Raw genomic sequence first — 15,537 nt, 5'->3', positions numbered from 1 at the left:
GTCTTTTCTAAACACTAGAAATAAGCAGCAACAACACAACAGGAATAAGAAAGGATACGGGAGGAAACCAGGAGCGCAAGATTCAGCTTTCCTTCAATGCTGATTTTTTCCATCTGCCTGCTTTATACATATAATGGAGGGAGTATGCTGCAGAAAGATAGACTACTGGAATAGATGTGGACAAGGTTACAGAACCAGAGGGAAAACAGACCAGAGAAAAATGGCCTCAGCTGTATTTTCCATTAGCTACAATTTTATTCCTAATGGAGACATGTTTGGAATTCTGGACAATATAAGTGAGTTGGTTCAAAAATCAATAACGTCAAGCTGACACCATAGAACATACGAAAATGTTTCCTTAATGGAACAAAAAAAAAGAAGCCCGAGGAAACAGGAGGGGCCCAGGACCAGCACATACCTTCTAAAGCCAAGTCCACGACAGGTGGTCCCAAGGTCTTAAATTTAAAGAAAAGGCAAAATCACCCGCATGTCCGCCTCATGTGATAATCAATTACCTAATGTACGAGGCTTGAAATAAATACACTTAGTATGGATTATGTCAGCTCTTCAATTAGGAGTAAATTCACGGTCGTTTCAAAAGCTGCTTTTAATGGTGTTCTTTGTGGCCACTTCTTTTCCCCCGATGCTCCTCATCATCCCACCTTAAGCTATTGGTCCCCCAACGTGAACCTCAGAAATCAATCTGCTAATGTATAATTGGTAAGGCTCCTCTGACTAACAAATGGATAATTGATTCCTTCACAAATACTGCATCCCCATGGACATCGACTGGAAAGAATAAGAAACAGAAGATGGGGTTTCGTTTACGTTCTCCCAGAGACCCACTATTCAGCAATGGCAACATCCACAGGGTTGCCCACGCAGCTCCATGCTCTTCAGTCACCGTGAGCAAGCAAGCTGCCCTCCATCACACGTGTGAAAAGCACATGTGTCCTTTCAGACTTGGGAAGAGCTCAGTTTACTGCTGATTTTCCTCTCCCCTGAGGACACACCCTGAGATAAGCCAGACCTCCAGTTGGATTTAAGTCTCTGCAAAATACACCTAATTGTGGGTTTTCTATACATCTACACAACAAAAAGAAGCAAGAGAAACATTTATTTTCTGGTGGACTTATTCTACGGCTAGATGGGCTAACTTAAAAAAGAAATTTATTGAAGAATAGTTGATTTACAATGCTGTGTTAATTTCTGCTGTACAGCAAAGTGATTCAGTTAGACACACACACTCATATATGTGTGTGTACATATATTTTTCATGTTCTTTTCCATTATGTTTGTATCACAAGATATTGAATATACAGCTCCCTATATTATAGAGCAGGATCTTTTTTATCCATTTTATATATAATAGCTTGCATCTGCTAATTCCAAACTCCCCAATACATCCCTCTCCCACTTCCTTCCCCTTGGTAACCACCAGCATATTCTCTATGCTTCTCTCTCACAGGTAAATTCACTTGTGTCATATTTTACATTGTGGAATATAAGTCATATCGTGTGGTATTTGTTTTTTGTCTTTCTGACTTATTTCAGTTAGTATGATCTCTCTAGGTTCATCCATGTTGCTGCAAATGCAGAAGGGCCTAACCTTAACTAAAAACTCTCAGATCTTCTTTGCTGCTCTTAGATTTCATCTCTAGGTTTGCTTTAAATCCTTCCAATCAAGATGGGGAATAATCAAAGAGAGGCAACACTGAAGCTGGAGAACCTGTGTGGAGCTTTCTCCAAAATCTCAGCACACAGCTTCAGTAAAAGCAAAAGAGAAGGCTTAAAGCCTCCAGCCCGTTCCTTGGGAGATCCTCTCAATGTCCCTGTCACTCCTAAATGCCATGACAACTGGCCCGGCCCATCATTACTGCCAAGAGGTCTCCTGAGGCCACCAAGAACTTCCTGGGGTTGAAGCACTTGGAGGCCTTTCAGCTTCACTTTGCTTGATCACTCTGTGACAAATGACCCTGCTGCCCACTGCTTCCTTCCAACTTTCTCTTCCCTCAGCATGAGGACCACACCCTCTCCATTGTTCAACCTACCACCATGGGCTATAAAGCACTGTTGAATAACACAATAAACAAACCAAAAGATAAGGACTCCATGTTACTTATAATCTTGGGACAAAAACAAAATACATCATTCTTACCTATCACATTACAAAAATAAAAGGCTAAATAATCATGAACCCAATGTATGTTGTTTAGGAGATACAAATATAGTATGTTTTCCATTAAGAAAAAGAGGGAGGAAGAGAAACCATCAAAAAACTTTAAATCCTAAGTGCACACGTATGACAAAGGCTAGGGCAAGAGACTGAAAAAAATCCTAGAAAAAATGACCAAGTTTGACTTTGAAGCAATAATAAATTCTGGATATGTAACAAATGTGCTTCCCAGGTGATGCTAGTGGCAAAGAACAAGCCTGCCAATGCATGAGATTTAAGAGATATGGGTTTGATCCCTGGGTGAGGAAGATCCCCTGGATGAGAGCATGGCAAACCACTCCAGTATTCTTGCCTGGAGAATCCCATGGACAGAGAAGCCTGGTGGGCTACAGTGCAAGGGTTGTTAAGAGTCAGACATAACTGAAGTGACTTAGTATCCAAGTAATAAAATTTAAATGAAATAAATGAAGACCTTAAAAATCTTTAACAACAAAACCAAAAGGGTAACAATAATAACTAAACATATACTAAAACACTGGTTCAGGACTGAAACAAAATAATGCAAAAATAAACACTAAAATAACAGAGATAAAAATTAGGAGATGAGAAATCAGTTACCATCAGGAATTTAAATTATCAAATTAATTATCAGAAAGCTAGATGATGACCTTCATTTAAATGGTAGAGTTCTTTAACGTTTTTCACACCAGGGGCAGATAATGAACAGGACGGCACCTACACACTCTCTGGTCCAGTTCACCAGCCTATACTTCAAAGGTGCACGTTAGTTCCTTAGGTGACTCTCCTCTCCTGTCACTGAACAGCTGAGAGTCACCACTGTGTTGTCAGTGACTTCTCTTCCTGTCCCGTTTCCATTTGGAAGCAAGGAAAGACATTTAAAGTTGGAGGCATATAGATTGTTCAATAAGTACACTTAGAATTGAATTATGAAAACCACCTAAGAAGAGTCCAGAACTTATCTACAAAATACAAGAGTAACAGTGTTACTGTTTTGTTTTTTTAATTATATATTTAAATTTGATCACAATCATTCACCAATGAAAAAGCTTGGCTCACTGCCTTATTTGTACCTCTTTTCCATTTCTCACAGGCATGGATGTGGGAAATACCACATGCTGGGCTGCCATTTATGCCAGCTGATGAGCAAAGGAAGACCCTCAAAAGAAACCAATCATGTAAGGTATATGAAAAAAGTGACTGTCTACTCCCTTCAACTCCTTCAGTTGATTCATTCACTAACACAGTAAAGGGTTTTCTGCCTGAATGCTGCCACCAAAGCTGCTTATGGAAAGGTCACCAACACAGACCCGGCTTTCAAAGTCAGTGGATGTCCTTCGGTCCTCATGACTTTCTGGCATCTGCAACTCACCTCCATTGGCTTCCATATATACCCACTTCTCGTTTCTGTTTTGCCTTTCTGATCACAACTTTCAGTCATGCTCCCTGGCTATAGTTCTTCTTTAGTGTCTGTCTTCACCTCTCTCCAGTATCCCTTTAGAGTGATAGACTCAAACTCAACAACTACACTCAGCTTCATGTCAACCAACCATCTGCAGAACCATGGCCGCCTTCTGTATCTCACTTTCACCAAATGACCCTGAGCCTACTGGTCATCCAAGACCAATCCTTCTCCCTCACACCCCACAGGAGCAACTGAAAATGACTAAGTCCTCTCCTTCTACCTCTCTCAATCAGAGCATGCCTACTTCACAACAATAACTCACTTTGTTGTCTGCCTCCAGCACTTAACTTGAGCTCCCAGAGAGCAGAAATTTAATTATTTACTTTTGGCCACAGCACATGGCTTGTGGGATCTTAGTTCCCCAACCAGAATTTGAACCTGGAACATCATACAGAGTCCTAACCATTGGACTGCCAGGGAATTCCCACAGAAATCTACTTTAAGCCCAGCAGCTGGCACAGAAGAACTTGATGATGCTGCCAAAAGAATAAGAACCCCAGTCTTTCCAAGTATGAGGCTCTGAACCAGAAAACAGGTTAAATAAACAAACAAATGCTCTGTAAGAAGAAAACTAATTAAGTAGCAGGACAGATAAAAACTCAAAACAATTTTGCTATAATGTTATTTTCCTAAGGATAAGAGAAGTTTTAAAGAACGGTAAAGCCTCAAAGTTCAACGGGAAGTCAAGTTCTAATGCACCCCTGCTCTTTCAAGAGGTTTTCAATATTCAACATCAGACTTGAGAAGCTGATGGCTTACATATAGCAGTTACTTCCTCGTGGTACCTACTATATTTCAGAGTTGAAATGACTATACAAGAACTGTGTCTTCTTATTAAGTCTTAACAATAGCCCTACCTCTCTAAGATTTAATATCTACATTAGTTTGAAGTTCTTGAAGTGGTATTTCAGTCTTTATAGAAACTGCTCTTTCTGCAGATGGGGGACAATGCTTTATTTATCAGTAGCAATTCATTCCAATTTGAGAAAAAATCATTTATTTTCTACTCTGAATAAACAGAAGGGACGGTGATGAACTGTAGCATAGCTGTATATAAGTTACATTGAAAATTTTGCATAATAATATGGCTGGAATACCCCTTATTCCACAGCTACTGATCATCTTTTATAAATTTATACCTTCAAAAGTACATCCCTTTCCATAGAAATAGAAAAAACATTCCTAAAAGTCAAATGGAATCACAAGAGACCCTGAATAGTCAAAACAATCTGGAGAAAGAAATGGAGACATCACACTTCCTGACTTCAAAGTGAAAGTCGCTCAGTCACGTCCGACTCTTTGTGACCCCATGGACTATACAGTCCATGGATTCTCCAGGCAAGAATACTGAAGTGGGTAACCATTTCATTCTCTGGGGGAATCTTCTCAACCCAGGGATCACACCCAGGTCTCCCACGTTGCAGGTGGATTCTTTACCAGCTGAGCCACCAGGGAAGCTCACTTCAAACTGTATTACAAACCCATAGTAATAAGAACAGTAGAATTACTGGCATAAAAACAAACACATAGACCAATGGAAAAGATGCAATAAATCCACATCCATAAGGTTACCTAATATTTGATAAGGAAGCCAAAAATATTCAATGGGGAAAGGACACTCACTACCCTCAGTAAATGGTAGGAAAACTGGACATTCACATGTAAAAGAATGAAACTGGACTCCTACATACCACTCACAAAAATTAACCCAAAAGTGGATTAAGAACTTAAGGATAATATCTGAAACTGTAAAACTCTTAGAAGAAAATAACCCAGAAAAGCTCCTTGACATTGGTCCTTGCAATGATTTTTTTGGATAAGACACCAAAGGCACAAGAACAAAGTCAAAAGTCAACAAGTGGGACTACATCAAACTAAAAAGCTCCTGTGCAGCAAAAGAGAAAATAAACAAAATGAAAGATGGCTTAAAGAATGGAATAAAATATCTGTAAACTAAATATCTGACAAGGAGTTCATATCTAAAATATATAAAGAACCCATACAATAACTCTGGGGGAAAAAAAAGTTGATTCAAACATGGGCAGAGGCCTTGAATAGACATTTCTCCAAATAAGACATACAAATGACTAACAGTACTAGAAAAGGTGCTCAACAATTCTCGTCATCAGGGAAATGCAAATAAAAGCCACAATGAGGTATCACTTCACAGCTGTTAAAATGACTATTAACAAAAAGATCACAAATAACAAATGTTAGTGAGGATGTGGAGCAAAGAGAACCCTGATGCACAGCTGGTGGGAATGCAAATTTGTACATCCAGTCAGGAAAACTGTGGAGATTCCTCAAAAAATTAAAAATAGAACTACCATAAAATTCAGCAATATCACTTCTATATATATTCAAAGGAAATGAAATAAGGATCTCCAAGAGAAAAAATCTTTGCACCTGCACGTTCATTTCAGCATTATTCACAACAGCCAAGACATGGCAACAACCTAGATGACTGCCAACAAATAAATGAATGAAGAAAATGTGATGTGTATCTATATATGATATGATTTAACCATAAAAAAAAAAAAAACCGTTTGCAGCAACATGGAAGGATTTTCTGGTTATTATGCTTAGTGAAATAAGTCAGAAAGACAAAGATAAAAACTCATACATGGAATCTAAAAACAAAGAACTCATAGAAATAGAATAAAACAGTGGTTGCAGAGGCCAGTGGGTAGGAAAATGTGGAAATGTTAGTCAAGGGAATAAACTTTTAGTTACAAGATAAGTTAGTTCCAGGGATCTCATGTACAGCAGGGTGACTGCAGGTAACAATATTGCATTATATACTTGAAAACTGCTGTGAGAGTAGTGCTTTAATGTTCTCATTACGACAAGGACAACAAAGCAGCAATGAAGTGAGGTGAAGGATGTGTTAACTAATCTTACTGTGCTAACACTTCACAACATATATAGGTATCAAGTTATATATCAAAGCATAACATGGTACACTTTAAATTTAGGTATTAAGTCAATTATATCTCAACGAAGCAGAGGGAATGAAGTAAAGCTATATCATATGATATCACATGTGGGATTTAAATATATATGTATTAATATATATAAATATTAATATATATACACATAGATTTTATATATTTATTTATTATATTATATATTAATAAAACATATATATTGATATATATTGTCACCCTGCTTATTTAACTTACATGCAGAGTACATCATGAGAAACGCTGGGCTGAATGAAGCACAAGCTGGAATCAACATTGCTGGGAGAAATATCAATAACCTCAGATATGCAGAGGACACCACCCTTATGGCAGAAAGTGAAGAGGAACTAAAGAGGCTCTTAATGAAAGTGAAAGAGGAGAGTGAAAAAGTTGGTTTACAAATCAACATTCAGAAAACTAAGATCATGGCATCTGGTCCCATCACTTCATGGCAAATAGATAGAGAAACAACGGAAACAATGAAAGACTTTATTTGGGGGGGCTCCAAAATCACTGCAGATGGTGACTGTAGCCATGAAACTAAAAGATGCTTACTCCTTGGAAGAAAAGCTATGACCAACCTAGACAGCATATTAAAAAGCAGAGACAACAAAGGTCCGTCTAATCAAAGCTATGGTTTTTCTAGTAGTTATATATGGATGTGAGAGTTGGGCTATAAAGAAAGCTGAGCACTGAAGAATTCCTTCTTTTGAACTGTGGTGTTGAAGAAGACTCTTGAGAGTCCCTTGGACTGCAAGGAGATCCAACCAGTCCATCCTAAAGGAAATCAGTCCTAAATATTTATTGGAAGGACTGATGCTAAAGCTGAAACTCCAGTGCTTTGGCCACCTGATGCGAAGAACTCACTCACTGGAAAAGATCCTAATGCTGGGCAAGATTGAAGGCAGGAGGAGAAGGGGATGATATAGGATGAGATGGTTGGATGGCATCACAGACTCAATGGACCTGAGTTTGAGCAAGCTCCGGGAGTTGGTGATGGACAGGGAAGCTTGGTGTGTGGCAGTCCATGGGGTCACAAAGAGTCAGACACAACTGACCGACTGAACTGACTGATGCATACACATATACAAATGAACTTATTAAGAAAACAGAAATAGACTTACAGACATATGAAACAAACTTAGGGTCACCAAAGGGGAAAGGAGGGTAGGGTAAATTAGGAGTTTTGGATTAACATACACATACTACCATATGTAAAATAGGCAAAACACACACACACACACACACAAGATCCTACTGTACAACACAGGGAATTATACTCAATTTTTGCTAATAATCTATAAGGGAAACAAATCTGGAAAAGGATAGATATATATGTAAAACTGAATCACTTTGCTGTATACCTGAAACACAACACTGTAAATCAACTATACCTCAATTTTCTTTTTTTAAAAAGTACAGTCTATTCATACAAGCATTTCGCAGTGAAAACTACTTGAATAACTTATATTTTAGTCAATATTGAGAGTACCAATACAGTATTTTAATAATATGAAACAACTACATGTCTGTTACGTTAGGTGAGGTCTGCTATACTTCTAATACAAGAGCACAAAGAGTCCCCAAATATCACCATTTATTGAACTACAGATGATTTCCCTCTCACAGTGACTTTGAACTTGCTATAGTGCTTCAAGTAACTTTAGGGTTTATCATAGCTTTCCCTTGATGCTACAGAATTTATGTAAATAATGAGAAATAATTAACATATGGAGAGTCCACTGTCTACACTTATCACTGGATAGCCTTCATATTCTACTGATACAACCTCCACGAGAAGAATACTGTTTGATAGGAAAAAATATATATTATCTCTAGTTCTCCACTTAAATGTAACTTCGATTCTAATGATCAAATAACCAAATTATCCTTTTAGATAATGAACTCTTTAATTTTAACTCTGCTATCCTGAACATCATCCAAAAGAAATAAAAATCATCTGGGAATGAGAAATAGTTTTGAACAAGAGTTACCTTGCTTGAAAAGAATTTTGTCCATCCACTGTTATCACTGTTTTACGTGAACACTTAAGGTTAACTTCTCTGCATTTATAAGACTGCTGAGAAGTCAGTCCTGCTGTTCACAAAACATTCCTAAATATATTTTTTCTGACCTTTGAAGAATATTCTCCAACAAGAATTCTTAACCACTGCCCCCATAAGAGCACACTGGGTGTGCCTCGGATGCTGGCAATTTTCAAGGACCATTTGCAACCTCCTTTGACACCTCAAGGCCCACCGCTGTCCCCACCTTGTGGCGACGGATGCATGTGGCTGGCTCCCGACAGGCTCAGGGTTTACTTGCTGGACGCACAACCTCAGCACAGCGGGGGCACCAATGGCCTTGCCACTGCAGAAGACTTACTAGATACATGTTCGTTTTCTAAATCCTAACAACCTTTAAAAGCACAGGGAGGATTTGGAAGGGATTGCCTCCTAAGAAGCGGGCACACTGCTGATTCCTAGAGCTGCTTTCCTTTTGTTAAACTTCATCTTCTGCCCGTGACAGCCACATTCCCTGCCACAAGAGTAGGAGGAGGCTGGCTTGCACACAACATGTAACCAAGACAGAGAGTCATGATCTTGACACCAATTAAAACATAACTTCGATAAAAGGCAAAAACAGCCTTTTGGTCCACATTTCCCTTAATTCACCTGCAAGGGATTGTCCTAGATGTCAGGGGCATGTCGTGAACAGGCTAAATGGGATCCTTGCCCTTAGGAAACTGGCAAATCACTGGAACACTGTTCATGTTTATACGGGGACCTTCTGGGGACACAACAAAGCTGCAGTGGACCCCAACAGTGAGAGGGACGAGTAGCACATTGGAGCCCGAGCCTGTCTTCCCCAGAGCGTGTGATGCCCCTGTGCTTAACACTTGAGAGCAGACACCTTGGAGCAGTCTTCCTGTGATGACTTGCCTGGCTGTCTACAACACTAAATGTCACACGTGACGGAGGAAAACTTTAGCAGAAACTTCTAGGTAAATCGGTCTGAGCAACAGCCAAAAGAACCAGCAGTTTCTTTTGCTGGTATCTGTACCAGACACTATGCTGGGCTGTGATGCCATTATAAAAACAATCTGTTTTACTGGAAAGCCACTATTGAAGGAATTAACATCTGTTATGCATATAAATGACCTGAAAAGAAATACAACTGATAGCTTTCAAATAGTGAAATATAATGTGTGAAGTGTGTCTTAACCTGAGTCAATAGTTTTCTTGTTTATATATGTTCCCAATAAAGATACAAAGGAAGGAGTGATAGAAAAAGGAAAGCAGGGACTTCTCTGGTGGTCCAATGGTTAAGACTCTGCTTCCATTGAAGTGGGCGCAATTTCAATACTGGTCAGGGAAAGGAAGATCCCACATGTCACGTGACGTGGCCAAAAAAATAAAAATTTAAAAAGAAAGGAAAGCAGAGGGAATTCCCTGGTAGCCTAATGGTTAGGATTCCAGGCTTTCACTGCTGTGTCCCAGGTTCAATCTCTGGTTGGGGAACTGACATCTCACAAGCCGCACTGTACAGCCAAAAAAAGAAAAGAAAAAAGGAAAGCAGAGTCATGAAAGAAGTGCAAAGTCATCAGTTTAGTGTAAGGGTAAAATGCAAAACAACAACTCACTAATAAATGCACTTCGCAAAAGAGCAACTGGTATCAGCAAAACCTTCACATAATACATAGAGAGTCAAACGACAAACAAGGCCTGCCTTCAAGGTGTTTGTGTACGAAGTCTGGGACCACAGCGCTTCACACACACCTCTAATCCACAATTTAACACCTTAGATTACAGATGGTTGTTTATGTAACTAGTTCCACAACTGATTCAACCCGAGAACACGGTCTGTGTTTTATTATTCTTTATACCCCTTGCACATCCTTACAGAATGCTGGCTAGGAATAAGAACACATTTTTGAATGAATATGAAGGATGGACTCTTCTGAGTGGGGTCATCAGGAAGGTATCACAGAGAGGGAAGGACACAGCATTTCCACAAAGACAGGAAAGCACATTCCAGCAAGAGCCAAAGGGCAGTGTGGATACAGTGCAGGCCACGATGTGGGAGAACAACGTAGCTCAGTCAGCAGAAGGCCTGGCGGCCTCAGGGAGACCTCTGTTTTATTCCCAGGCATCGACGAGCCACAGGAGTATTTTCAGGGAGGGGAATGACAAACTCCCAGCTCTCCTCTGAGACGATTACTTGGGCCACTGTGCAAAGGAGGGATTAGGGGAGATGTGGGGTTTCTAGAGTAGATTAATGGAATTTCACTGTAAATTACTCAAGTGCGATTCAGTGAAGACTTAAACAAGGGTGGTGGTGATACAAAGAACCAGCAAGAGTATGAGCTATGAGCAGCATCCAGGGGCTATATGGGGAAAGATGGGAGGCAGATGACGGAAGATAAATGTCACAGAGACAGAAGTAAACAGCGAAGAGGAGCAGAGATGAAGCCTTCTGAAGGGATGCTCTTCATCAGGGGCCAGCAAAAGCTCAGTCTTTGAAGGTAGTTGAAAACTGGCTTTGTGTCAGAAACCATGTGTGCCTCAGTCACTTAGTCATGTCCAACTCTCTGCAACCCCATGGAATGGGTCCCATCAGGCTCCTCTGTCCATGGAATTCCCCAGGCAAAAATACAGGAGTGGGTAGCCATTGCCTTCTCCAGGGGATCTTCCCAACCCAAGGATCAAACCCGGGTCTCCTCCACTGCAAGTAGTTTCTTTACTGTCTGAGCCACCAGGGAAACCCGGCAATAATATTTAGATTCAAAGAGAAACTTAATATTATCTGGCCCACTAGAGGGCTTCCCAGGTGGTGCCAGTGGTAAAGAACCTGCCTGCCAATGCAGGAAACATAAAAGACGTGGGTTCAATCCTTGGGTCAGGAAGATCCCCTCTGGGAAACCCAGCCTACAGGGTTCAACACTATGATTTCAAAATACAAAATTCCATTTTTTCCCAGAGTACACTGCCCCAGAGCATATAATACCATTTTTCTGTAAGAGTTAAGGCAACAAAAGTGGGGCTGTCAACTCTAAGTCCATATACAGTAAGCCCCCTACACACAAAACTTCAAGATGCGCACTTTCAAAGATGTGGACGTGCCTCTGTATGCCAGCTGTTGTGTGTACCACTGTACTTTTCAAGGTACTCTGCTGTAAGAGTTAAAATGTTTTTTGTGTTTGTTTTCGATGTATTATTTGTGTGAAAAGTATTATAAACTTATTACAGTCCAGCACTATGTAGACAATTGTGTCAGTTGGGAACCTAAGCTAATTTTGTTGGACTTACGAATGCACTCTTGAAACAGAACTCATTCATGTGTAGTGGACTTCCTGTAACTAGAAAAGGAATAATAAGCATATCACTAGTCTTTAAAATTAAGTCTGAAAGGCTTAACCCTTAAGATTGTCCAGGTCCTAAGAGTCTGCTATGTCACTGCTAGTCCACCTATGAGCAGAAACTTAATTAACAAAACCTGTTCAAGAAAGGTGAACACAATGCAAACTCATGATGACTACAGAGCTATCTGAACATCTGTCTCACCAGGTATCTTTACTTAATTTCTCAATATCAAGTCAACGAAACCATCAATGATAAAGGAAAAGCCTGTCAGGAGTACAAATGTTCTTATTCTTCTCACTTTTATTTGCGACTTAATACTAGCACAGGGATGCTAATGCATTCTCTTTATCTAAAACCAATCTCTGACAAAGTAAAGCCTTTGTGTTTTCACAGGTTGGGGGAAAAAAAATCACTTATCCCAAAAGGGCAGTACAAATAGTTTAAATGACTGAGACCAAGTTATTAACCAAATAGAAAATGCCCAAGTTCCTTTTCAGGCATAAGATGAAGAAAGACCATTTAAAACTTCACAAATTCACCTCTACTTTTACCACAGAAATTATTGTTCTAATGCTCTCTGGTGTACAATCACTACTTTATCAAATCTCCATTAAGTCATCTCCCAAGTAGACTGTCATCTCTCAACAGTTCTTGAAAGAAGTATCTTCGAGACCACATTGCAATGTCTTTACACTGAAAAGAAACTCCTGAAGTCAACTCACTAGAGCTGCACTGGGATCCATTTGCAGAACCAAGTTATATAAGTAAATATGTTCTTAAAACTTCAAGGAAGTAAGCCTACTTGAGCCCAATGATAAAAGATGCCTGCTCCCCAAATAAAAAAGGATCTGACAGAGCGAGAAGCAAATTAGTGGATAAGAGCAAGAGTGTCTTCCCTTCTCTCTTTTTTTTTCCTTCTTGCCTCCCCCACTCCTTCGCTTCCTCCCTCTCTCGCATGTTTGCCTGTTCTACAGAACAGAGTGAAAGCCAACCATACAAATGAATTCAAAAGTAACAGCTCTCCTTCAGTAAGTGTCCTAAATGTCATGCAATCAGTCTCTTGACTTGACCCCACTCCTCTTAAGGGCTCTCAGTGACTGATCCTCACACTACATATTTTACAATACATTATTTTACAAAGAATCTTTAAAATAGTCACATAAATCAGGGGAGTGACTATACTCTACCTTTTATAAAGAAAGTGAAGGAAAGGTAAAATAACCCACTCAAGCTAATGAAAGATTTATTTGCAAGTTATTAAATTTGACTTGTTGGTGACTTCTGATTTTGAGACATCACATGAGTTGCCCAGATCAATGCTGTTATTTCTGCTTGACAATAATGAACTTTTAAATTATGAATCAATTTAGAAGTTTACATACATACTGACAAAGTATCAGATCATATCAGATCAGATCAGTCGCTCAGTCGTGTCCGACTCTTTGCAACCCCATGAATCGCAGCACACCAGGCCTCCCTGTCCATCACCAACTCCTGGAGTTCACTCAGACTCACGTCCATTGAGTCAGTGACGTCATCCAGCCATCTCATCCTCTGTCATCCCCTTCTCCTCCTGCCCCCAATCCCTCCCAGCATCAGAGTCTTTTCCAATGAGTCAACTCTTCACATGAGGTGGCCAAAGTACTGGACTTTCAGCTTTAGCATCATTCCTTCCAAAGAAATCCCAGGGCTGATCTCCTTCAGAATGCACTGGTTGGATCTCCTTGCAGTCCAAGGGACTCTCAAGAGTCTTCTCCAACACCACAGTTCAAAAGCATCAATTCTTTGGTGCTCAGACTTCTTCACAGTCCAACTCTCTCATCCATACATGACCACAGGAAAAACCATAGCCTTGACTAGACAAACCTTTGTTGGCAAAGTAACGTCTCTGCTTTTGAATATGCTATCTAGGTTGGTCATAACTTTCCTTCCAAGGAGTAAGCATCTTTTAATTTCATTGCTGCAGTCACCATCTGCAGTGATTTTGCAGCCCAGAAAAATAAAGTCTGACACTGTTTCCACTGTTTCCCCATCTATTTCCCATGAAGTGGTGGGACCAGATGCCATGATCTTCGTTTTCTGATTGTTGAGCTTTAAGCCAACTTTTTCACTCTCCACTTTTACTTTCATCAAGAGGCATTTGAGTTCCTCTTCACTTAGGAACTAACAATTCTCAAGAGTACATGGCCTCATTAGTAACCAAAAAAAAAAAGTATACCTGAGATCAATTAATTCCCATTTTCTAGAAATTTAAGTGGCAAAGAAAGTTTGAATGACGACAGTAAATGCAACTTGATGAGACATACCGACATATTCTCACCCAGTGCTGGTGGGAATATAATTTGGTACAACCTGAGTGCAATGAAATATTCCACAAACCTTAAAAATGTTCAAGCTATATATAGCACAGGAGACTCTTACTCAATACTCTGTAATGACCTACATGGGAAAAGAATCTAAAGAATGACTATCAGTTCAGTTCAGTTCAGTCGCTCAGTCGTGTCCGACTCTTTGCAACCCCATGAACTGCAGCACGCCAGGCCTCCCTGTTCATCACCAAATCCGGTGTTCACCCAAACTCATGTTCATCGAGTCAGTGATACCATCCAGCCATCTCATCCTCTGTCATCCCCTTCTCCTCCTGCCCCCAATCCGTCCCAGAATCAGGGTCTTTCCCAATGAGTCAACTCTTCACATGAGGTGGCCAAAGTACTTGAGTTTCAGCTTTAGCATCATTCCTTCCAAAGAACACCCAGGACTGATCTCCTTTAGGATGGATTGGTTGGATCTCCTTGCAGTCCAAGGGACTCTCAAGAGTCTTCTCCAACACCACAGTTCAAAAGCATCAATTCTTCGGCACTCAGCTTTCTTCACAGTCCAACTTTCACATCCATACATGACCACAGGAAAAACCATAGCCTTGACTAGACGGACCTTTGTTGGCAACGTAACGTCTCTGCTTCTGAATATGCTATCTAGGTTGGTCATAACTTTCCTTCCAAGGAGTAAGCGTCTTTTAATTTTATGGCTGCAATCACCATCTGCAGTGATTTTGGAGCCCCCAAAAGTAAAGTCTGACACTGTTTCCACATCTATTTCCCATGAAGTGATGGGACTGGATGCCATGATCTTAGTTTTCTGAATGTTGAGCTTTAAGCCAACTTTTTCACTCTCCTCTTTCACTTTCATCAAGAGGCTTTTAGTTCCTCTTCACTTTCTGCCATAAGGGTGGTGTCATCTGCATATCTGAGGTTATTGATATTTCTCCCAGCAATCTTGATTCCAGCTTGTGCTTCTTCCAGCCCAGCGTTTCTCATGATGTACTCTGCATAGAGGTTAAATAAGCAGGGTGACAATACACAGCCTTGACGAACTCCTTTTCCTATTTGGAACCAGTCTGTTGTTCCATGTCCAGTTCTAACTGTTGCTTCCTGACCTGCATATAGGTTTCTCCAGAGGCACGTCAGGTGGTCTGGTATTTCCATCTCTTTTAGAATTTTCCACAGTTTATTATGATCCACACAGTCAAAGGCTTTGGCATAGTTAATAAAG

At 40.1% G+C, this 15,537-nt stretch overlaps 1 protein-coding gene across 5 annotated transcripts in view; it reads right to left on the bottom strand.

Moving 5' to 3' along the window:
• The window catches only part of VPS41 (VPS41 subunit of HOPS complex), a 200,089-nt gene that overhangs the window by 119,461 nt on the left and 65,091 nt on the right, over positions 1 to 15,537 (bottom strand). Inside the window, exon 1 of one of the 5 annotated variants that reach the window (XM_044946822.2) lies at positions 5,525 to 5,529. The exons of the other annotated variants lie outside the window; for them this stretch is intronic. The gene's annotated coding sequence lies outside the window, so the exon portion shown is untranslated. Of the gene's footprint in view, positions 1 to 5,524; positions 5,530 to 15,537 lie in introns of those variants that run through there. 5 annotated transcript variants of the gene reach the window in all.

The sequence above is a fragment of the Bubalus bubalis genome, chromosome 8 (genome assembly GCF_019923935.1).
Source record: "Bubalus bubalis isolate 160015118507 breed Murrah chromosome 8, NDDB_SH_1, whole genome shotgun sequence".
In the NCBI taxonomy this organism is placed as follows: domain Eukaryota; kingdom Metazoa; phylum Chordata; class Mammalia; order Artiodactyla; family Bovidae; genus Bubalus; species Bubalus bubalis.
The sequence above is the reverse complement of the archived record's forward strand: the minus strand, read 5'-3'. Positions and strand labels throughout refer to the sequence as shown.